This window comes from Triticum urartu, chromosome 5A, assembly GCF_056163025.1.
Source record: "Triticum urartu cultivar PI428250 chromosome 5A, HENAU_Tu73, whole genome shotgun sequence".
In the NCBI taxonomy this organism is placed as follows: domain Eukaryota; kingdom Viridiplantae; phylum Streptophyta; class Magnoliopsida; order Poales; family Poaceae; genus Triticum; species Triticum urartu.
The window spans coordinates 315,102,676-315,128,378 of NC_141877.1; the positions used below are offsets into that span (position 1 = coordinate 315,102,676).

At 43.0% G+C, this 25,703-nt stretch overlaps 1 pseudogene; it reads left to right on the plus strand.

Annotated features, from left to right (window-relative positions):
* Positions 1–3,155: 3,155 nt before the first annotated feature.
* On the plus strand, positions 3,156–4,401 carry LOC147971205 (uncharacterized; annotated as a pseudogene).
* Positions 4,402–25,703: the final 21,302 nt, after the last annotated feature.

Below are 25,703 nucleotides of genomic sequence, written 5' to 3' on the forward strand. Positions count from 1 at the left end.
GGATCACGTTTGTTCCAAAAATAACTCTCTTGAAGGTTTTATTCCGTTTGGATTCCGTTTGATATTCCTTTTCTGCGGAACACTGAAATAGGCAAAAAAATAGCAATTTGCACTGGGCCTTGGGTTAGTAGGTTAGTCCCAAAAATAATATAAAAGTGTATAAATAAGCCCATTAGCATCCAAAACAGATAATATAATAGCATGGAACAATCAAAAAATATAGATACGTTGGAGACGTAGCAGAAGACGTCTTTGGCCGATCGTCGGGCGTGGTGGAGCTCGGCCAGATGCGGGTCTCGCCCCACTCATTACAGTCATCGGCCATCAAGGGGAGCATAGGGTTGAGGTCCTCCTTGACGATGGAGGAGGCCAGGAGCGTTGGCGCGCGGGGTGAGGAGGTCGCGACCTGGGCCACGGGCTTCGGTTTCCCGGCAGGCGCCATTCGGGGAAGAAGGGAGAGATGTCGCAATGACTAGATCTAAGGAGATTCTGGCCAGAGAAGGGGATTAGGGCAAGATGAGGATGAGCAATGATGGCCTCGCAGCCGGCGCGCCGGGCTTTTTGCCAGCCTAGGCGGTTGCCGAGGTGACATAGGGAAGTGGGGGCGTCCGCCTCCCGTCGTGCACCATGTGTCAAGCCTGGCCCACAGGCGATGAGGGACCGCGTCGCTTCGTCCTCCCTTCGTTGCCTTCACCTCGAAGCCAGGCCAAGCATGCCTTGGGCCTGGGGGCTATTGTTGGCGCTTTGGGATCGGGGGTACCCATACCTACCTGCGGCCTAGCGCGTGGATCCCTCGATGGTCCGGTACAGCCTAGCTACAAGACTCTATGTCAAGACCCTCGCGAGGCCCCCGCCCCGGGAGGAGAACAACACTAAGCCCTTCCCGAGGAGCGGCCTCCCGAGGCTGCCTCGCGCGGAGCAGAGATCTCTATGCAAGCACCTCACCTCATGAGGCGCACGATGACGTGAGCCATGATAACCAAGGCCAGGCGGGCGTCAGCGGGCGCATGAGAGGAGAATTTCCTCTTTTGGTGCTAAGGAGGCAAAGACGTACGTGGGTTCCCAAGGAATCCCCCGAAGGTTTCCATTCCAGTGCAACAAGACCAAGATCACCAGCTATGTAGGACGAAGGTCAACGCCGAGCCCACCACGGCGTCACGACCAAAAGCATTGCAGATGAAGACCACCTTTAGTCAGGATAAGATGTACTCTTGTCCCCCATCAAAATTGGTCGTTGTGGTATCCCTTCCCTCCTAAGCTATGAGGGAAGAGGACCAAGGCCACTATAAATAGGGACTAGACTCCACGGTAGAGAAGGATCGAATCCCCCGGCCATTGAGCTCTCTCGAGGCATCTCCATCTTGTACAAGTTCATACTCATCCTCCTCACGAGGCAATCCTCCACAAAGCAGGAGTAGGGTTTTACACCGTAAGGTGGCCCGAACCTGGGTAAACCACCGTGTCAACTTCCCCTTCTTCCTCGCATGAACTCACCACAGCCAAGCCATGGGGCGACGAGCAGTAAGCCGCGGTTAGGCTAGATCCTTCGCACACACCCTAGAGTTTAGACCTTATTGGGTCTGCGGAGCCCTGATCCCGATGAATGATGTCTCATGAAATCCTCTTGTTTATCCTTCATCCTGAGATTGATTGTTGGTGCTAGTTCCTTGTGTTATTCGTTCTGTTTCTTTGTTTTTCGTCGTGTTTGAGTTCTGTATGAATGTCAAATCACTTAGTGTTTGTTGGTTTTGTATTTTCTCTCGTAACCTAAGTATTTTGGCTCGGACCATGATTTTCCCTCTATTCTTTTTCATCCGATCTTTGTTGTCCATCATAAACATGCAATTTGATTTGAACAAGATTTCAATCTGGTGTCCTTGATCGCGAATGAAATCAACTTCGAACTTTAATCTGCTTTTGGTGCTTGCCCTTCAAACCTTTCGGGCTTCCGTTCAGTTTCCGAGAATTTCATAGGAAACGGTTGACACGTGCCCACGATCTCACGATCGTGATCACGTCCATTGAATGTGGAATGTCCCGTGCTTTTTGGCCATAGATCTCGAAGGAAGCAGTTTCGCCTACAGGCTATATAAATACCCCCTCCATGCATCTCCTTCTTTTGTTCTTCTTCAGATCATCCTCAAACCCTATCTTGCTCTCTTCCCGAGCCCAATCTCCATGCGATGCTGACAATGCACCTCGCCATGCAACTCCGGTGAATCCTCGCCGTCGTTGGTCACGTCAGTGCGGTACATCCTCTCCTCCGCATTGTCATAGTTGATCTTTGCTTCCAAGTTGGGGTGCATAGATCTGGAGCTAGCCCTGTCTTTCCTCTGTTCTAGAGTTGTTTTTACCGATGTGATTTCTCACTATTTATTTTGCTTGTGATAGATCTTTCGACTTCTCTAAGGTGTGACTTGTACAGTTTGTAGTTTTTCCTCGCACTAGTCAATTTGGATCTAGGGTTCATATGTGTTCTGACAAAACATTAGATAGGTGTTACTCTGTCTGTATGGCATATAGCAATCATGTCGATGATATCTTCCTAAGTGTTCACCATGGACTCCTTCGCTACTTCCAAAAAACTTTCTATGTTACGTAAAAAATGATTATCTGCATGTTTGTGACCTTGTCCTGTTTTCCCTTGCCTTGTTTTGTTTTTCTCTCAGGATTGGTCATGGCTCATAGTTTGAAAGACCAGTCTGGGTCAGAAGAAGAAATGCCTCAACAACTGGTTGTGGCTGAACAAGTCAAGTTGACTGGTGGTGGAAAACCATCAAAGCCACCCAAGGTTCTGAAGAAGAAATCCGAGTCAGAATCTGAGCAAGAAGAAGATGATATTTCATTGGCTCACAGTCAGCCAGAGGATGAATAGATCACTGATTCAAAGTCTTTGTTTTATGATGGAAATCCCAAGAAGGGAGGTCGTGGCAGAGAGCGGAACACCGCGGTTGAGATGTCTGACCCGGAAGGATATAAAATTCCACCTGGAGTTGAAACCGCAACCAAAACAAATAACAGGCTTCAAAAGATTCGACGCCACTGGCCGAAGAAATGGTCCAATCATGAGAACGTCTAAAGGAAATATCAGATCTTGTTCGCATTCACTCCACCCTAGAATGACTGCATCGCCGAAGGTTGCCTCGGTCCAGACGATGAAAATCAGGCCACATCCTCCTGCAAATGCTCATGTTGATTCATTGAAAACAATGGTTGATTTTCTCGAAGAAGTGGAAAAGAGAGCAAAGGCCAAGGCCAAGCGTGAAGCTAAGGCCACAAAGACAAATCAAGTGGAACAGAGAAATGTCGTGTTAACCCAGCAAGATGTTCAAGAGAAGGAGGAACGGGCCTCTGCCCGAAAGGAAACAAAGGCAAGGAAGTCGGTTTCCCCTCGGGCTTCCAGAAAAAAATTAGTTACCAGAAAATCCAGGAAGGCAGCTTCTACCTCATCTGATGAATCCTCCGATGGAGATGTTGCCATGAAATACCAATGTATGACCAGGGAGCTCTTCTTAACAAGCCGTATCAAACTCCATCACCAGCGAAGGTTTCACCTCTGTTGAGAATGTCACCAAGGCTTGCTCCCGCTCGAGTCTCAGATAAACCTTTGGGTTCTGCTGCCCCTTTTGCGAAGAGAAAGCTATTGTTGCTTCCAAGAAGGCCAAAACATGTGTTCCTTCTTCCATGGAGGGATATAAGTATGACTTCGATTTTATGATTGATCTTATTGAATGTGTTGCCTACAATGCAAAATCAGCTGATTTGAGTAGTTTGGATCTTCCCGATGATGTTACCAAGCTGGTAGCAAAACATTTTGCTGAGCTGGGAGAGATTACTAAGGATCTAAACCAAGCTGTCGAGGACAAGAAAACCCTCGAGCAAATGAGGAATAATGCAAATACTGAATCTGAAAGAAAGACCCTGAACAAGGACATTCTTGAGCTCACCAAATCTCTCACTGTTATGAGGAACAATAAGATTGAGTGGAATGCATGGCTAAAGATGGAAGTTTCTTAGCTGTGTGACCGAAGGAATTATGAGATTGCACGTCAAGCAGAAATTACTCAACGAAGGGAAAAGGAAGAAAAACATCAGCAAGCAAAAGCAAGAGCCAGCAAACCGGAGGCTATCAAAGATCGCCGTATTCGGAATGTTGCAATTGATGCTCCCATTGATTCAAGTACTCCTCTGCAACAGATACCTCCGTCCCCTGCTCATGAGGATGAAACCCTACAGCAAGCTGAACCTGCGACAATTATCATTCCTACCTCTGCTACTCAAGAGGTTGATGTTATTGACATCTTTCTAAACAACCCTGATGAAGGAAATGTCCAGCCTGAGCAACTAGCCTCAGAAGAGAAAATTGATAAAGAAACAGAGGTTGATAAGGCTGTTCTATAGCCATCAAAGGATATGCAAGTTGAGCCCTCCGGATCCAACAAGGAGGATGACAAGGCTAAGGGGGAGCAAAATGCTTCCTGAGGAAATACCACCCCGGTCATATCATCTAGTGCCCCTACCCAGATGGATGTCGATCCTGCTTCTTCTTTTGTTGCTTCGCAACCAGAACAGGAAGAAAAGAAAGATGAAGAGCATATGGCTCATGAACAAGTTGTACCGACTGTTATGCCCCAGCAGACCGAAAAAGATGGTGTTCTGACCCAAGTGTTCGACAAAGTTGTTGTGCCTCCCACACATGAAAGTTCACCGAAAGAAAAGGCCCTAGTTCCTGATAGCTAGAATACCGCTGAAGGAGTTCCAGTGATGGAAAATGAAGGTCAGACTAGTGCTCCAATGCCGTATGCGCCTGCGAAGATGAAAAGGCCCCCTGCTCCACTTAAGCCAATCAATGAGAATGTGCCAGCATCTAAAGATATTCAGCCCATGGAAATAAGCGATGATCAAAATCTAAAAAATCGCTAGGAAACATTTCCCTTGTTCCCCGCTAGATATGGCCAAACGGTCCTGCGTTCAATCAGGAGCTTCATCTTTCAAAGCTAACATTTTTTGGGACCAGCCCGTATGAGGGAGAAAGAACTTCACTGTCACCCATGTTTTGGACCGAAGAACAAGCTGTGTATTATGCTCGGATCCTGTTTGGCAAGAATAGAATATTCAATAACAAGATACTAAACTTTGCTGAGCTCGAAGAAATACCCTGTTTCCACCATGCCATAGAGCATATAGAGCATGCTCTTCTGAAAGGCTTCATGCGCTTTAATCATGGCTAGAATCGAGAGGTAATCCATCAGTTCTATGCTATATTGTACATCTCACAAGGGCTTGGAGATAGCTCAACATGGATTGTCGAGTGGATGACTGGAAGGGAAAGGATAAAATGCTCGGTAGATCCGTTTTTTGGCTAGGTTGAAACTTCCTCGATGTGAGTTTGGAAAAGGTTGAGAACACAGGCTGCATTATTGGGAAGTGTGCGAAGAAAAACTTCACATGCTGATGGATCCCAGTTTGGTCGGAGATGAATGTGTTGATGTAGAACCTAAGAAGTTGTCCTATGACAACAAAGTGATGTTTCATATCATATGCAATTCTCTCACGCCAACAAACAGACCAAATTCTATCAATGGCATCGTAGGAAATGCTCTTCTGGCCATCTCTCAAGGAATTCTGTTTGATATTCCAGATCTTTTCATTCGCAACTTGGCATGTGCTGCTGACTGATATGTCTCCAACATATCTATAATTTATGAAGTATTCATGTCGTTATATTATCATTCTTGGATGTTTACAATCATTTTATAGCAACTTTATATCATTTTTTGGGACTAACCTATTGACATAGTGCCCATTGCCAGTTGCTGTTTTTGCTTGTTTTTTACATCGCAGAAAATCAATACCAAACGGAGTCCAAATGCAGTGAAACTTTTTGGATATTTTTTCTGGACTAGAAGACACCCGATGGGCCAAAGAAGTACTAGAGGGGAGATTCGAGGAGAGCACAACCCACTAGGGCGCGCCCAGGTGGGTTGTGCCCACCTCGATGGACTCCCGCACTGCCTCTTCGCCTTATAAATTGCCAAATATTCCAAAAACCCTCAGGGTAACCCTAGATCAAAAGTTCTGCTGCTGCAAACATCTGTAGCCACGAAAAAAATAATCTAGACCCGTTTCGGCACTCCGCCGGAGGGGGGAATCATCACTAGTGGTCATCTTCATCATCCTGTCGGCCATCATGATGAGGAGGGAGTATTCCACCCTCGGGGCTGAGGGTTTGTACCAGTAGCTATGTGTTTAATCTCTCTCTCTCTCTCTTGTGTTCTTGAGATGGCATGATCTTGATGTATCGCGGGCTTTGTTAATATAGTTGGATCATATGGTGTTTTCCACTCTCTATCTTGTTGTGATGAATTGTGTTTTCCCTTTGAGATTTCGTTTTATCGGATTGAATACTTTTATGGATTTGAGATCACTTTATGTTTGTGTTGCTATGAATACCCGTGGTGACAATGGGGTATCATATTGATTCACTTGATATATGTTTTGGCATTCAAATCGTGGATTCCCGAGGTGACATTGGGGTAATCTATGCATAGGGGTTGATGCACGTTCTTGTCTTTGTTTCCCCAGTAGAAATCTTGGGGCATTCTTTGAAATTTTTTGTGTTGGACTGAGTATTATGAATCTAAAATTATTTGGTGTTATTTTAGTACGAACTCTTGGATAGATCGATCGGAAAGAATAGCTTCGACGTGGTTTCATACCCTACAAACATTTCCTTCTTATGTTCTCCGCTAGATAGGAACTTTGGAGTGATTCTTCATCGCACTTTGAGGGATGGTTATATGATCCAATTAGATTAGCATTGTTGAGAGATTGCACTAGCGAAAGTACGGACCCTAGGCCTTGTTTTCAAGCATTGCAATATCGTCTGTGCTCACTTTTGTTACATGCTAACTTGCTGTTTTTTTATTGTCACTATCACAAAAATCAATATCTACTATCATTACTACACTTGTATCACCATCTCTTCGCCGAACTAGTGCACCTATACATATTTCCACTGTATTTGGTGTGTTGGGGACACAACAGACTTCTTATTATTTGGTTGCACGGTTGTTTGAGAGAGACCATCTTCATCCTACACCTCCCACGGATTGATAAACCTTAGGTCATCCACTTGAGGGAAAAATCTACTGTCCAACAAAACTCTGCGCTTGGATGCCCAACACGAGTCTACAAGAATAAAGTTGCGTATTAGACATCAAGCTCTTTTCTGGCGTCGTTGCCGGGGAGGTGAGTGCTTGAAGGTATATCTTTAGATCTTGCAATCGAATCTTTTAGTTTCTTGATTTATCACTAGTTTGGTTTATAAAAGAAAACTACAAAAAAATGGAATTTATGTGGTCTCATATTGTCCATCTTTATAATGTCTTTCGTGGAAATGATGGAAAGGAAAATTGTGCTCAATTGATAGAAGAAGAATTCAGTAAAATGTTTGGCATAAATGATGATCTTTGTTGCAACATTGTTAGTATAAATTCCATGAATATCTAAAATACTAATGATGGTTGCACTAGTCGTGTTAAAAATGTTTCTTATAAGCATGTCAATTTTTGTGGAGTGCATAAAGTTTGTGAAGACGTGCCTTATAGGGGAGATAGATTTTGTAAGAAGCATAAACATGATAGAACCAATTTTTTTACTAAAAGTGATAGATGAATTTGCTACAAAATTATGTTCTCTTTGTCCTATTACTTGTGAACTTTGCAATAAAGTTGGTCACCTTAATTTCCAATGCATGCTTTTCATGATCGAATCGTGTCCAAATATTGTAATGACTTGATCACCCTTGAACTTTATAATGAGCTTTGTTTATTTTTAGGGAGTGAAGAACTGACACATAAAAGTAGTTGGTTTGAAGTATTCAATCTCATGGAGGACATTGAAACTAATCTAAAAAATATCTATATGTTTTGCATGGTAAATTGCAATGAAAATCAAGGTTTTTGGTTGGCTACTACTCTCAGATCATCTGAACACCAGAAACATGCTTAAGAGAAGGCACTATAACATTGGTGACAATCATGGTTGCATCCTGTGTGGCCGCACCGAGGAAGAAACGATTGAACACATGATCTTTACTTGTCATTTCAGTGTGGCTTGTTGGGACACTTTGAACATCCACTGGACAACTAATGGAGATCGTCTAAATTGGATCAAGGAAGCCAAAACAGTATGGAACAACCCAATGTTTATGGAGATCTTTTTATATGCCTCCTGGAGTTTGCGGAAAGAAAGAAATAACAAGCACTTCCGAAGGATAGGCCCCACTGTCGGCTCATGGACAAGAAGATTCAAAGAAGACTTCTCTCTACTCATACATAGAGCCAAAGAGAAGCATAGACAAGTTATTTCCTCTTTTGCCCAATCCTTTGTTGTCCCTTAGTCTAGTACTTACATTGGTTTCCTAACTTTACTTTCTATTTACAATGGCCATGGATGTACGGTTATGACTTTGTAAGAACTTTTTGATACTTTAATTTAATACATACAGTAGGAGCCTGTCCTACTATTTCAGGTGTCAAAAAATGAGAATGCTTATATTGCCAACTATATAAATATGGGAAAACCAATACTCCCTCCATTCCTAAATATTTGTCTTTTTAGAGATTTCAAATGGACTACCACATACGGATGTATATAGACATATTTTAGAGTATATATTCGTTCATTTTGCTCCGTATGTAGTCACTTGTTGAAATCTCTGGAAAGACAAATATTCAGGAATGGAGGGAGTAGAATATAAAAGGAATACTAATGAAGGGGTAAATATTTCCACTTTCCTTCCTATTGTCTCTCATGATGAAATAGGTGACGAGGAGGAGCTCCCTATTTAACCAATCTCATCTATAAGAAGCTTTAAAAAATTAATTAAACCCACACATGATGTGATGAAGAAGAAGAAAAGAAGAAAGAATAGAGGTAAAAAGGTATCTCTCCCAAATAATGTTTCTCCTATTATTGTTATGCCTCATGAAATGAATCACAAATAATTGTGGAAGATGATGCACTTGATGATGATATTGCTTCTATGTCTTATGGCATAATGTCCGAGAGCACTATTGATGATGATTTTTTTATGCCTATTGCTTGTTGTGATGATTATGATTGGGAAGATAATGATACTTCTTATAATCTAGGAAATCTTTTTGGAACCAACTTTGGAAATTACGATGATAGCAATTGCTATACCATTGGTGTTATTCATACTATTAATAATGAGAGTGATTATGCTTGTGATATTCCAAGCCACAAGCTTGGGATGCTATGTTTGATGAGAATGACATGTTTGAGAATTTATTTGCTGCAAATAATGTTTGTCCCAAGCTTGGGGATGCTATGCTTAATGAAGATGATATTTGTAGTCACCTTACTTTGAATGATCAAATTTGCTATGATGATTGCATGCCTCCTACTTATGATTTATTGTGATGATACTTATGTTATAAAAAGTAGTGACAATTATTGTCATAATTTTGAATATCCTTTTACTGAATATTACTCTTTTATTGTGGAAACAATTTATAGTATTTGAGTTTCCTATGATACTCCCACTATTATGAATGAGAATAAAATTGCTTATATGGAGAGTAATAAATTTTCTATGCTTTTGGATCATGAAAAGAATGCTTTATGTGATGGTTATATTGATGAATCTATTCATGATGCTACTGAAAATTATTATGAGAGAGGAACTTATGACTCATGATGCTCTTTTTATGTTTGAATCCTTATCTTTTATGCGAGCATCATGGAGCTCATCATGCCTAGCTAAAAGGCATTTAAGAAAATCGCTTGTTGGGGACAACCGAACACTTTTACCTAATGTTTTAGTGTCTTCGCATGATTAGGCCACTGTATTAATCATGTTTTATAGCTTTTGTTTCAATAAAGTGCCAAGTAAAGCCTTTGGGATAGCGTGGATGATAGTTGACTTGATTCTGTGCAAAAACAGGAATTTTTGCGCTCAGTCCAGGAATTTTAACAATTCACAGGAACATTATTTTGCTCTGAATTTTTTACACGCGGTAGATATACAAATTCCCTACGTTGTCCTAAGTTTTCCAAATTTTCGGAGTAGCAGAAGTATGGTTGGAGTACAGATTACTACACACTGTTCTGTTTTTGACAGATTCCGTTTTCAATGCATATTTTGCTTGTTTTCTAGTTTCTATGGCTTATATTGCTCAATATAAATTGTGGAAATTATAGAGTACAGTATGAATTATGTGGAAACAATTATGAATCTTGTCTTTGACAGTACCCAAGTGAATGGTTTGCTCTTCATCATACTAACCTATCTCACGAAGTTCCGTTAACTTTTGTGTGATTGAAGTTTCCAAGTTTTGGGTGAGATATCGATATGCGTAGAATAAACAGTGACAATACACTCAGCTTGGGTATGCCCAAGGCACCCCAGGGTGATATTCAAGGAATATCCAAGCAACTAAGCTTGGGGATGCCTCGAAAGGCATCCCCTCTTTCGTCTCCAACATTATCGGTAACGTCAGTTGGAGCTATATTTTCATTCCTCACATGATATGTGTTTTGCTTGGAGCATAATTTTATTTTGATAGGATTTGCTTGCTGTTATTTAGAGTAATTTTTTGCATCTTTTATTTCAACAAAAGTGGCAAGGATAGTGTCGGTGTCAAAACCGGCGGATCTCGGGTAGGGAGTCCCGAAGTGTGCATCTAAGGTTGATGGTAACAAGAGACAGGGGACACGAAGTTTTACCCAGGTTCGGGCCCTCTTGATGGAGGTAATACCCTACGTCCTGCTTGATTGATATTAATGAGTATGGGGGTTACAAGAGTTGATCTACCACGAGATCGTAATGGCTAAAACCCTAGAAGTCTAGCCTGTATGGTTATGATTGCCCCTACGGACTAAACCCTCCAGTTTATATAGACACCGGAGGGGGCTAGGGTTGTACAAAGTCGGTTACAGAGAAAGGAATCTTCATATCTGAACGCCAGGCTTGCCATCCACGCCAAGGTGAGTCCCATCCGGACACGGGAGAGAGTCTTATGTCTTGTATCTTCACGGCCCATCAGTCCAGCCCATGTCCAACAGGTCGGACACCCGAGGACCCCTTAATCCAGGACTCCCTCAGTAGCCCCTGAACCAGGCTTCAATGACGAGGTGTCCGGCGTGCAGATTGTCTTCGGCATTGTAAGGCGGGTTCCTCCTCCGAATACTCCAAAACCGCCTTCGAATAGAAAACGTGTCCGTCTCTGCAAAACGAGTACCACACATACGCAGAGAGTAATATTTTATGAGTCCAATCCACTGACAACTTTTGTAGCGTGACATCACATCACAGCCTGGTCATTATTTTGAACCGTTTTTAGCCTCCCGCTCCATGTTTCAAGATGCGGTTTTATTGACACGTCTTGTCAAAGCAGAGATCGTGTCCCCTTATTGCGGGATTCTCATCAATATGTGCGTGGGTAATCCAACCGCACCATCTGCACGACCCTTGGGGAATAGGCGAGTTTCAAGGCGAGCGGGGAGGCGCTTAATATTCACTGCCTTTATAAAGGGATAAGGATTCACCTCTTTCACCCACGCCTTCCTTCTCTCTGCCCATCCATTCTCGAGCTCCAGCGCCCAAGCTTCCATCCTTTCCATCTCAAAAAAGCACTCCAGCCATGTCCGGATCCGGAGCGCAGGGCAAGTGGATGATCTCCTCCGTCAAGGAGAAGGACATTACCAAGCTCCAGGAGGCCGGGTACTTAGCCAAGGAAGTCGCCCACCGGCTTCCGGCCAAGGGACAGATCGCCCTACTCCGGAGCCCCATGAGAGGGTCGTGTTCATCCCCCACTTCGCCCGCGGGTTGGGATTTCCTCTCCACCCATTTGTTCGCGGACTCATGTTCTACTACCGGCTGGAATTCCATGATCTGGCCCCCAACTCCTTCCTCAATATCTCGGCATTTATTGTCGTGTGCGAGGCCTTCCTCCGTATTCCACCCCACTTCGAACTGTGGTTGAAGATCTTCAATGTGAAGCCGAAGGTGGTGGACGGCCAACATACAGAGTGCGGAGGCGCCATGGTGAGCAAGCTGCCCAATGTCACATGGCCCAAAGGTACCTTTGTGGAGACCGTCAAAGGGTGGCAACAGTAGTGGTTCTACGTCACAAAGCCTTGCGATGCCACTTGGGCCGCGGCTCCTGAATTCCAGTCCGGCGCCCCGATGTGGCTCACCTCCTGGCTAGAGAAGGGCCTAGACTAGTCTTGCCACATGTGGGAGTTCGATCCGGCCAAGCACCAGACCTTGAAACAGTTCTTCGGCACTACGCATGAAGACATCTGGAAGGTGCTCTTCAAGGCCAACGAGACGTGGCCGGCGACGACCGAGGACCGCGGGCACGACCTGGCCCATCCCGCTAGTGCGATAAGTTTTCCATATTTCAAGGTGTATCCTTTACTTGCATACTCAAGGAAGATGTCTAAGCTTCCCAAATTTTTTTTTCAGGGCTGGACAAAGAAGGTGGAGCGGATTCAGTGTCCGGCTCCGCTGCCCGAAGAACCAGCTATCCCGCTTCTGACGAAGATGCTGGTTCCGGCGCCCTATCAAGCACCGGAGAAGAAGGCCAAGGGGACCGGGGGTGGTCTCCACCATAAGGGCACTTCGAACGTGACGTCCGAAGACGCCGAAACCCACTCCCCTCCCACCACCGGCGACGAGGAGAAGGAGGAAAGCAATTCTCCCCCTGAGGGGGGAAGGAAGAAAAGGGCGGCCTCCATGCATCTGGAGGAAGAGGCGTCCAAGAAGGGGAAGGCCTCCGCCATGGACAACCCCGCATGGGACATTGACAGCAGCTTCGAGTGGTGCCCCAAGGATAAGCCCCTGGCCGAATCATAAGTACTCAAAGATGCACACAAATATCCAGCTTCTTTACTTCATAGTTTTAACATGTTGAATCATGCACTTGCAGTCCGGCTCGTTCCAACCTCGAGCGATCATCATCTTTGGGAAACTCACTGGATCTGAAGGTGATGGACAACGGGTCCCTTCCAGTGGCCTCCTCTCCCAAGATTGTGGAAGATGCTAAAGTGTTGTCCCGAAGGACACTCCCGGCTCAAGGGGAGGCATAGGGGGCCGTCACAGTGGTGCCAGAGGATAACACCTCGGCCGCCGGACACATGGGGGAGCAGATCCCCATGGAGACTGGCAATGGGGGCCATCTCCAATTTGGCCCCCAACCGAATACGATCCCGGAGACCTATACGACTCCAGAATCCGGCAGGCAGCCTCCTTCAATGGAAGGAGGTGCGCCAATCCCATCGGTGACCTCTGTCCATCCAAAGGCACTGGATGCTCTAATGGAAGCGCTGCGAAGTGCTTCCATTGTTGAGGAACACCATACCCTCATGGGTACGTGGTTGAGAGGATTCAGTCCGCAAAGAGCGGACTGGCTGAAGCCTGCACAAGCCTTCTAACAGGCTTTGAGGTAAGCGACGCAATAAAAAGAATGTCATAGTATAGACAGTAGCCCCTAAGCCTCTGTCTGGTGTTCGGAAAGAAAAGCCAGACAAAGGATTAAGTAATTTTCGCAGGAGACTAACCAAATATGTCTTATGAGAATAAGCAGGCGTTGTTGCTAGTTGCGACCTCTCATGCTGCTGAGGTCTCGGACTAAAGCAGAGTCTGGAGCGGGTCGAGGAAGAGCTCGGTTGTGTAAAAAAGAACTAGAAGACAAGCAAGGTATGCAATGAACTTTTCTATATATCCGAAAAGGATGAGTGATTTGTGCTGACTGTAATGCCATGATATTTACTAGGAGTGGCAATCGAGGTGGAAGCCCTCAAGATGGCGCTAGCCGAGGCCAAAAAGAAAGCGGTAGAGGAGCAAGCCGCCCGTGAAAAACACGAGGCTAGAGTTGGTGAGGTCCAGCAGGAGCTCCAAGACGCCGTGAAGAAATGCGAATCCTTGGAGCATAATATTGTGGATCAAGAGACCGAACTCACCGAGGCTCGCCAAAGCGCACACGATGCCCGGATTGAAGCCCGGGGCGCCCTTCGGGAAATCCAGGAGGCTAGAAAAATCACGGTGGGTAAGGCCTTTATTATGTAGAGAAAGTATGTGAAGAGAAGATTTCTCTTACTAATCCGGATTTGGAGTTCTCCAAGAGCGTTTGCGGATCTGCCGCGCAGCGTTGCCGATGCTGCGGAGTTCTGCCGAGCCGAAGAGGGGAGCTCGACGGAGAAGCTGTTCTGGTCGCAATACCTTGCGCCAGAACATCCGGTGCCCTTTAGTGATCAGCTAAACCAGCTGGTGGAACTGCATAGGGTGGCCGAACTAGCCATGAAGGATTTAATAATCCGGCTATGGCCTGCCGAAGTCATACCCAGCAGCTACTTCGGCCTCGTGAAGCGGCTGGTCGATGCCTGCCCCCGGCATGATGTCATCAAGAGGTCAGTATGTATCGAACGTGCACGGATGGCCTTCGCCCGTGTCAAGATACATGGGCGAAGATGGACGCCGTCAAGCTCGCGACCGAGGGACCGCCCGCTGGCAAGGAGCACCGCACGCCGGAGCGGTATTTTGATGATGTCCTCAAGGGATCCCGCTCTGTAGAGGACCAGTGTTCAAAAGACATTATCTTTGAATGAGTATCTTCATGTTATCCCGCCATGTATGATGAAAGCAAGACTGATGTGTAATATAATGCTTGCTGTTTATTTTGGAATTTTACCTCCTGTGCGGCCGTTTTTTTTATCAAATCTGAGAGTTGGCCAGTCGTCGGCTTCAGCCCCCACGTAGGTAGTACGGGGGTGTTCGGGATGGAATCTAAATACTCTTGATCTAAGAAATTGGTCCTTGAAGGAGGTGTTTAGCGCAGCGAACCAGGCAATCAGACTATGTGGCTTTATCACCCTCACTTAGCCATAGGAGTTTGATAATAGAAATGTAGGCGCAGGCCCTAGTATTCGTTAGTCCGGACTAGGGTGTTGTAGACACCTCATCGGGTGAAGGCTGATCCATCGCATAATGCGGAAAAAATCGCAAGAGATTTTAACCTCTGAAGAGTTGACCGGCTCATGCCGCATCATGACAGTCAGTTTTCGGCTTTCTCTACTGAGGTGCTCATCTGGATAAACCATGAAACAATCGCAGTAGTTCTCCCTTTACTACCCTAGCCGATAGAGCGGAACGTAAGGTAGTAAGCACAGGAGTCACGCAACCCAACTATTGACCAAAGACATGATTCGAAGCCGATGCATATAATGCTAAATTCGGAGGCCGAACTATACTGTAAAAGTGTTCGGACTTGTTGCCATAGTATGGGGCGCAATAAAGCCCCTGGCGCATTACAGCGTACCAAAGTGTACGGATGCAACCGATAAAATAGCGAAATAAAATGAAGTAGTAAGCTAGTGCCACATAATTTGAGCCGCAAACTGTTTCCATTATAATTTTGATTAATACGTCAAAGCATATTTGTACCAATAGTGCGATAAGAAAACAATGGCTATTTAACATGCCAAGACCAAGGGGGAGCTACGTATGGGTCCTGAAAACAGGTAGAATGATCGTTAAGAAGAACATCTAGAGATTCCCCCACACGTTTGTGCTACTTGCCACCTTGTATGTCCGTCCTTCGAAAGGACCGATTATCAGGCCGTCAAGAGGGGCTTGTGAAAAAGAAACCTGAAAAGGATAAAAAGAAAAGTAAGAGTATGTGTTTCCAGGGAAGGTCGAGCCATATTGTGGACCACAGTCTGGTTATGCCTCCATCTCTGTTGGTATTTTAGTGCGTAGTTATGTACGCGCGGTACGTATGCCACCACTTGGTCAGGACTAAGACGGACGCCAGATTGCTAGTCAAGCTCCTCACAAGCTGGACTGTCCTGCTGCAGAGAGAGTAGTCCGGACTCGTTTGACGGTGTCTGGGAGCTTGGCTGCCGAATTAAGGTTCTGCTTGTGAAGGCTGCTCTGTACCTCTGCTGCCAAGGCCACGATGTGCTCCTCAGTACGGAGGGAGCGCACTGTGTTTCCATTGACTGTGATGACACCACGTGGTCCGAGCATGTTGAGCTAGAGATAAGCATAGTGTGGCATGATGTCTACTACACAACCTTATTCTTGTAGACGTTGTTGGGCTTTTAGTTCTACGTTTAATTTCTTCATAACCCAAGAGCAAACTAAGTTCATTATGATGTGCAAGGGAAATCAAGTCATCACAATTTTTGGACACGATAGCTCATGAAACAATTTGCATTGGGTACTAAAATGATCACGTTCATTGCAAAGTTCACAAGTAGAGCTAACAAAAGATAAATTTTCAGCACATTCATCTAGCTCTTCTTGCAACAATTTGGTTTCTAAGTACTTATGCCTCTTGAAATATCTATCTTCCCTATTTGGTGTGTACTTGCAAACCCAGCCTACTCCACAAAAATTGACATGTTTATAGGAGGCATTTTCATCATAACTAGTGCAATCATCATTAGCAACATGGATATTCAAAGAATTCGTACTAACAACATTGCAATCATGCTCATCATTCAAATATTTAGTGCCAAACATTTTAGAGATCTCTTCTTCTAGCACTTGAGCACAATTATCCTTTCCATCATACTCACGAAAGATATTAAAAAGATGAAGCGTATGAGACAAACTCAATTCCATTTTTTTGTAGTTTTCTTTTATAAACTAAACTAGTGATAAAACAAGAAACTAAAAGACTCGATTGCAAGATCTAAAGATATACCTTCAAGCACTCACCTCCCCGGCAACGGCGCCAGAAAAGAGCTTGATGTCTACTACACAACCTTCTTCTTGTAGACGTTGTTGGGCCTCCAAGTGCAGAGGTTTGTAGGACAGTAGCAAATTTCCCTCAGGTGGATGAAAGAAGGTTTATCATTCTGTGGGAGGCGTAGGATGAAGATGGTCTCTCTCAAAAAACCCTGCAACCAAATAACAAAGAGTCTCTTGTGTCCCCAACACACCCAATACAATGGTAAATTGTATAGGTGCACTAGTTCGGTGAAGAGATGGTGATACAAGTGCAATATGGATGGTAGATATGGGTATTTGTAATCTGAAAAATATAAAAACAGCAAGGTAGCAAGTAGTAAAAGTGAGCGTAAACGGTATTGCAATGCTAGGAAACAAGGCCTAGGGTTCATACTTTCACTAGTGCAAGTCCTGTCAACAATAATAACATAATTGGATCATATAACTATCCCTCAACATGCAACAAAGAGTCACTCCAAATTCACTAATAGCGGAGAACAAACGAAGAGATTATTGTAGGGTACGAAACCACCTCAAAGTTATCCTTTCTGATCGATCCATTCAAGAGTCCGTAGTAAAATAACACGAAGCTATTCTTTCCGTTCAATCTATCATAGAGTTCGTACTAGAATAACACCTTAAGACACAAATCAACCAAAACCCTAATGTCACCTAAAGTATCCGTGGGTATGATTATACGATATGCATCACACAATCTCGGATTCATCTATTCAACCAACACAAAGAACTTCAAAGAGTGCCCCAAAGTTTCTACCGGAGAGTCAAGACAAAAACGTGTGCCAACCCCTATGCTTAAGTTCATGAGCGGAACCCGAAAGTTGATCACCAAAACATACATCAAGTGGATCACGTGAATATCCCAATGTCACCACAGATAAGCACATGCAAGACATACATCAAGTGTTCTCAAATCCTTAAAGACTCAATCCGATAAGATCACTTCAAAGGGAAAACTCAATCCATTACAAGAGAGTAGAGGGGGAGAAACATCATAAGATCCAACTATAATAGCAAAGCTCGCGATACATCAAGATCGTACCATCTCAAGAACGTGAGAGAGAGAGATCAAACACATAGCTACTGGTACATACCCTCAGCCCCGAAGGTGAACTACTCCCTCCTCGTCATGGAGAGCGCCGGGATGAAGAACATGGCCACCGGAGAGGGATTCCCCCCTCCGGCAGGGTGCCGGAACGAGTCTAGATTGGTTTTCGGTGGCTACGGAGGCTTCTGGCGGCGGAACTCCCGATCTATTGTGCTCCCCGATGTTTTAGGGTATATGGACATATATAGGCGAAAGAAGTCGGTCAGGGGCCCATGAGGCAGGGGCGCGCCCAGGGGGTAGGGCGCCCCCCACCCTCGTGGTGGCCTCGGGGCTCTTCGGGCCCACCTCCGGTACTCCGTGGGCTTCTTCTGGTCCAAAAATGATCTCCGTGAAGTTTCAGGTCAATTGGACTCCGTGTGATTTTCCTTTTCTACGATACTTAAAAATAAGGAAAAACAGAAACTGGCACTAGGCTCTAGGTTAATAGGTTAGTCCCGAAAATCATATAAAATAGCATAGTAATGCATATAAAACATCCAAGGTTGATAATATGATAGCATGGAAAAATCAAAAATTATAGATACGTTGGAGACGTATCAAGCATCCCCAAGCTTAATTCTTGCTCGTCCTCGAGTAGGTAAATGATAAAAACAGAATTTTTTATGTGGTATGCTTCCTAACAAATTTATCCAAGTAATTCTTTTTAATGTGGCATGAATATTCAGATCCATCATATTCAAGACAAAAGTTTAATATTGACATAAAAATAATAATACTTCAAGCATACTAACAAAGTAATCATGTCTTCTCAAAATAACATGGCCAAAGAAAGCTATCCCTACAAAATCATATAGTCTGGCTAAGCTCTATGTTCATCACACAAAATATTTAAATCATGCACAACCCCGAAGACAAGCCAAGCAATTGTTTCATACTTTTGATGTTCTCAAACTTTTTCAATCTTCACCCAATACATGAGCGTGAGCCATGGACATAGCACTATAGGTGGAATAGAATGGTGGTTGTGGAGAAGACAAAAAGGAGAAGTTAGTCTCACATCAACTAGGTGTATCAATGGGCTATGGAGATGCCCATCAATAGATATCAATGTGAGTGAGTAGGGATTGCCATGCAACGGATGCACTAGAGCTATAAGTGTATGAAAGCCCAAAAAGAAACTAAGTGGGTGTGCATCCAACTCACTTGCTCACGAAGACCTAGGGCATTTTGAGGAAGCCCATCACTGGAATATACAAGCCAAGTTCTATAATTAAAATTTCCCACTAGTATATGAAAGTGACAACATAGGAGACTCTCTATCATGAAGATCATGGTGCTACTTTGAAGCACAAGTGTGGTAAAAGGATAGTAGCATTGCCCCTTCTCTCTTTTTCTCTCATTTTTTTATTTTATTTGTTATTTGGGCCTTTTCACTTTTTTTATGGCCACTTTTTTTTCTTTTTTTTCGTCCGGAGTCTCATCCCGACTTGTGGAGGAATCATAGTCTCCATCATCCTTTCCTCACTGGGACAATGCTCTAATAATGATGATCATCACACTTCTTTTTACTTACAACTCAAGAATTACAACTCAATACTTAGAACAAAATATGACTCTGTATGAATGCCTCTAGCGGTGTACTGGGATGTGCAATGATTCAAGAGTGACATGTATGAAATTATGAACAGTGGCTTTGCCAAAAATACGATGTCAACTACATGATTATGCAAAGCAATATGACAATGATGGAGCGTGTCATAATAAACGGAACGGTGGAAAGTTGCATGGAAATATATCTCGGAATGGCTATGGAAATGCCATAATAGGTAGGTATGGTGGCTGTTTGGAGGAAGGTAAATGGTGGGTTTATGGTACCGGCGAAAGTTGTGCGGTACTAGAGAGGCTAGCAATGGTGGAAGGTTGAGAGTGCGTATAATCCATTGACTCAACATTAGTCATAAAGAACTCACATACTTATTGCAAAAATATATTAGTTATCAAAACAAAGTACTATGCACATGCTCCTAGGGGGATAGATTGGTAGGAAAGGACCATCGCTCGTCCCCGACCGCCATTCATAAGGAAGACAATCAATAAATAAATCATGCTCCGACTTCATCAGATAACGGTTCACCATACGTGCATGCTACGGGAATCACAAAATTTAACACAAGTATCTCTCAAATTCACAACTACTCAACTAGCATGACTCTAATATCACCATCTTCATATCTCAAAACAATCATCAAGTATCAAACTTCGCATAGTATTCAATGCACTCTATATGAAAGTTTTTATTATACCCATCTTGGATGCCCATCATATTAGGACTAGTTTCATAACGAAAGCAACTTACCATGCTGTTCTAAAGACTCTCAAACTAATATAAGTGAAGCACGAGAATTCATCCATTTCTTCAAAATAAAACCACCACCGTGCTCTAAAATGATATAAGTGAAGCACTAGAGCAAATGACAAACTACTCCAAAAGATATAAGTGAAGCTCAATGAGTAGTCGAATAATTATGTAACTATATGAAGACTCTCTAACATTTAAGAATTTCAGATCTCGGTATTTTATTCAAACAGCAAGCAAAACAAAAGAAAATAAAATGATGCTCCAAGCAAAACACATATCATGCGGTGAATAAAAATATAGCTCCAAGTAAAGTTACCGATGAACGAAGGCGAAAGAGGGGATGCCATCTAGGGCATCCCCAAGCTTAGGCTCTTGGTTTTCCTTGAATATTACCTTGGGGTGCCTTGGGCATCCCCAAGCTTAGGCTCTTTCCACTCCTTATTCCATAGTCCGTCGAATCTTTACCCAAAACTTGAAAACTTCACAACACAAAACTTAACAGAAAACTTGTAAGCTTCGTTAGTATAAGAAAATAAATCACCGCTTAAGTACTGTTGTGAACTCATTCCAAATTAATATTGGTGTAATATCTACTGTATTCCAACTCATCTATGGTTCATACCCTCCGATACTACTCATAGATTCATCAAAATAAGCAAACAACACATGGAAAACAGAATCTGTCAAAAACAGAACAGTCTGTAGTAATATGGATCAAACGTATACTTATGGAACCCCAAAAATTCTAAAATAAATTTCTGGACGTGAGGAATTTATCTATTAATCATCTGCAAAAATAATTAACTAAATATCACTATCCAATAAGGAATGCCAGCAAATCTCGTGAGCGCTAAAGTTTCTGTTTTTACAGCATGATCGCAAAGACTTTCCCCAAGTCTTTCCAAAGGTTCTACTTGGCACAAACACTAAATAAAACATAAAACCACATATAAACAGAAGCTAGATGAATTATTTATTACTAAATAGGATCAAAAATAAAGTAACAAAGATGAAGTTGGGTTGCCTCCCAACAAGTGCTATCGTTTAACGCCCGTAGCTAGGCATGATGATTTCAATGATGCTCACATAAAAGATAAGAATTGTAACATAAAGAGAGAATCATGAAGAATATGACTAGAACATTTAAGTCTAACACACTTCCTATGCATAGGATTTTGTGACAAACAACTTATGGGAACAAGAATCAACTTGCATAAGAAGGTAAAACAAGCATAACTTCAAGATTTTCAACACATAGAGAGGAAACTTGATATTATCGCAACTCCTACAAGCATACATCCTGCCTCATACTAATTTTCAGTAGCATCATGAATGAATTAATCAATATAACTATCACATAAAGCATTCTTTTCATGATCTACAAGCATACAAATTTTATTACTCTCCACATAAGCAAAATTCTTCTCGTTAGAAATAGTGGGAGTATCATAAGAAACTCGAATATAAATTGTTTCCACATTAAAGGAGTAATGTTCAGAAAAAGGGTAAGCATAATCATGAAAAGGTTTATAAATATAATCATCACTACTTTTTATAGCATAAGTATCAGCACAATAATCATCATAAGTAGCAACTTTGTTCTCATCATAATCGATTGAAACCTCTTCCAAGATAGTGGAATCATTACTAAATAAAGTCATGACCTCCCCAAATCCACTTTCATAATTATCACAATAAGATTCAACATCCTCCAAAATAGTGGGATCATTACTTCCTAAAGTCGACACTCTTCCAAACCCACTTTCATCAATATAATCATCATAAGTAGGAGGCATGCTATCATCATAACAAATTTGCATATCAAAACTTGGGAGGCTAGAAATATCATCTTCATTAAACATAGCATCCCCAAGCTTGGGGCAAACATTAATTGCAGCAAATATATTCTCAACCATTTCATTCTCATCAAACATAGCATCCCCAAGCTTGGGCCTTTTCATATCATAAGCATAATCGCTCTCATCATTAATAGTATGGATAGCACCAATAGTATAGCAATTATCATCATCACAATGAGTAATAGGGGCAACATCATTTGGGAGGGATACCTTTTCACCTTTGCTCCTTAGTCTTTTCTTTTTTTTCTTCACATTATGTGTGGGTTCAATCCTCTTTTTGGAGCTCCTTATTGATCAGATTGGTTGATTAGAAGGCTCCTCCTTGTTACCTGATTCATCATAAGAAATAATAGGAGAATATTGAGAAGCCTCTTCCCTTTCATTAGTATTCTCTTCATCATCTATTTGTTTTGTTTTCTTTATGTAATTGGCAATATAAGGATTTTCAATGCAATTCACCGCACAGTACATAAAAATTTCTTCTAGATCAATATCGAGGAATTTCTCAAGGTTATATTTTGGAATATGCTTAGTTATACGTTTCATTTCTTCATAACCCAAAAGCAAACTAAGTTCATTATGATGTGCAAGGGAAATCAAATCATCACAATTTTTGGACACAATACGATCATGGAACAATTAGCATTGAAGATTTAAATGACCATGTTCATTGCAAAGTTCACAAATATGGTGAAGAAATTTTAAATTTTCAGCACAAACATCTAGCCTCTCTTGCAACCATTTAGTTTCTAAATACTTATGCCTCTTGCAAAATATATCTTCCCTATTTGGAATGTACTTGCAAACTCTATGCACTCCACAAAAGTTGACATGCTTATAAGAGACATTTTCATCATGACTGGTCAATCATCATTAGTACTATGGATATTCAAGGGATTCATACTAACAACATTGCAATCATGCTCATCATTCATAGATTTAGTGCCAAACATTTTATAGACTTCTTCTTCTAGCATTTGAACACAATTTTCCTTTCCATCATTTTCACAAAAGATATTAAAAAGATGAAGCGTATGAGGCAAACTCAAATCCATTTTTTAGTTTTCTTTTATAAACTAAACTAGTGCTAAAACAAGAAACAAAAAGATCCGATTGCAAGATCTAAAGATATACCTTCAAGCACTCACCTCCCCGGCAATGGCGCCAGAAAAGAGCTTGATGTCTACTACACAACCTTCTTCTCGTAGACGTTGCTGGGCCTCCAAGTGCAGAGGTTTGTAGGACAGTAGCAAATTTCCCTCAAGTGGATGACCTAAGGTTTATCAATCCGTAGGAGGCGTAGGATGAAGATGGTCTCTCTCAAACAATCCTACAACCAAATAACAAAGAGTCTCTTTTGTCCCCAACACACCCAATACAATGGTAAATTGTATAGGTACACTAGTTCGGCGAAGAGATGGTGATACAAGTGCAATATGGATGGTAGATATGGGTATTTCTAATCTGAAAAATATAAAAACAGCAAGGTAGCAAGTAGTAAAAGTGAGCGTAAACGGTATTGCAATGCTAGGAAACAAGGCCTAGGGTTCATACTTTCACTAGTGCAAGTCCTCTCAACAATAATAACATAATTGGATCATATAACTATCCCTCAACATGCAACAAAGAGTCACTCCAAATTCACTAATAGCGGAGAACAAACGAAGAGATTATTGTAGGGTACGAAACCACCTCAAAGTTATCCTTTCTGATCGATCCATTCAAGAGTCCGTAGTAAAATAACACGAAGCTATTCTTTCGGTTCAATCTATCATAGAGTTCGTACTAGAATAACACCTTAAGACACAAATCAAGCAAAACCCTAATGTCACCTAGATACTCCAATGTCACCTCAAGTATCCGTGGGTATGATTATATGATATGCATCACACAATCTCATATTCATCTATTCAACCAACACAAAGAACTTCAAAGAGTGCCCCAAAGTTTCTACCTGAGAGTCAAGACGAAAACGTGTGCCAACCCCTATGCATAAGTTCACGAGCGGAACCCCAAGTTGATCACCAAAACATACATCAAGTGGATCATGTGAATATCCCAAAGTCACCACAGATAAGCACATGCAAGACATACATCAAGTGTTCTCAAATCCTTAAACACTCAATCCGATAAGATCACTTCAAAGGGAAAACTCAATCCATTACAAGAGATTGGAGGGGGAGAAACATCATAAGATCCAACTATAATAGCAAAGCTCGCGATACATCAAGATCGTACCATCTCAAGAACACGAGAGAGAGAGAGAGATCAAACACATAGCTACTAGTACATACCCTCAGTCCCGAGGGTGAACTACTCCCTCCTCGTCATGGAGAGCGCCGGGATGATGAACATGGCCACCGGAGAGGGATTCCCCCCTCCGACAGGGTGCCGGAACGGGTCTAGATTGGTTTTCGGTGGCTACGGAGGCTTTTGGTGGCGGAACTCCCGATCTATTGTGCTCCCCGATGGTTTTAGGGTATATGGACATATATAGGCGAAAGAAGTCGGTCAGGGGAGCCACGATGGGCCCACGAGGCAGGGGGCGTGCCCCCCACCCTTGTGGTGGCCTCGGGGCTCTTCTAGCCCACCTCCAGTACTGAGTGGGCTTCTTTTGGTCCAAAAATGATCTCCATGAAGTTTCAGGTCAATTGGACTCTGTTTGATTTTCCTTTTGTGCGATACTTAAAAACAAGGAAAAAACAGAAACTAGCACTGGGCTCTAGGTTAATAGGTTAGTCCCAAAAATCATATAAAATAGCATAGTAATGCATATAAAACATCCAAGGTTGATAATATAATAGCATGGAACAATAAAAAATTATAGATACGTTGGAGACGTATCATGGCACCGCATTGAATCGCGCAAATGCAGTTCGTCCGAGCAGTGCGTGATAGCCACTGCGGAAAGGGATGATATCGAAGATTAACTCTTCACTTCGAATGTTGTCCGGAGATCCAAAGACGACCTCCAATGTGATTGAGCCCGTGCAACGGGCCTCTACACCTGGTATGACTCCTTTAAAGGTAGTTTTGGTGGGCTTGATCCTTGATGGATCGATTCCCATTTTGCGCACTGTATGCTGATAAAGCAGGTTGAGGCTGCTGCCACCATCCATGAGGACTCGTGTGAGGTGGAATCCATCAATTATTGGGTCGAGGACCAGTGCGGCTGAACCACCATGACAGATACTGGTCGGATGGTCCCTGCGATCAAAGGTGATCGGGCAGGACGACCATGGGTTGAATTTTGGGGCGACTGGCTCTATCGCATAGACATCCCTGCACGCGGGCATGCGCCCCCTCTTGGGGATATGGGTAGCATATATCATGTTCACCATTTTGACCTGAGGGGGAAACTTCTTCTGTCCCCCTGTGTTCGGCAGACAGGGCTCCTCGTCGTCATTCTCACTTTCGACCCCATCTCCTTGTCTTCGGCATTTATCTTGTCGGCTTGTTAAAGACCCAACTACTCCGGTAGGTATGATTGGCTGGTTTATCAGGGGTGCCATGGATCTGGCATGGACGACCGAGTATACGGTCCAGGATGGAAGAGCCCAAATTGTTCCTTTTATATGGCTTCTTCCGCTGACCAGGCTTGGAGCCACTGAATCTGGCGTTGACCGATCTGTCATCGGTATTGTTATCGTT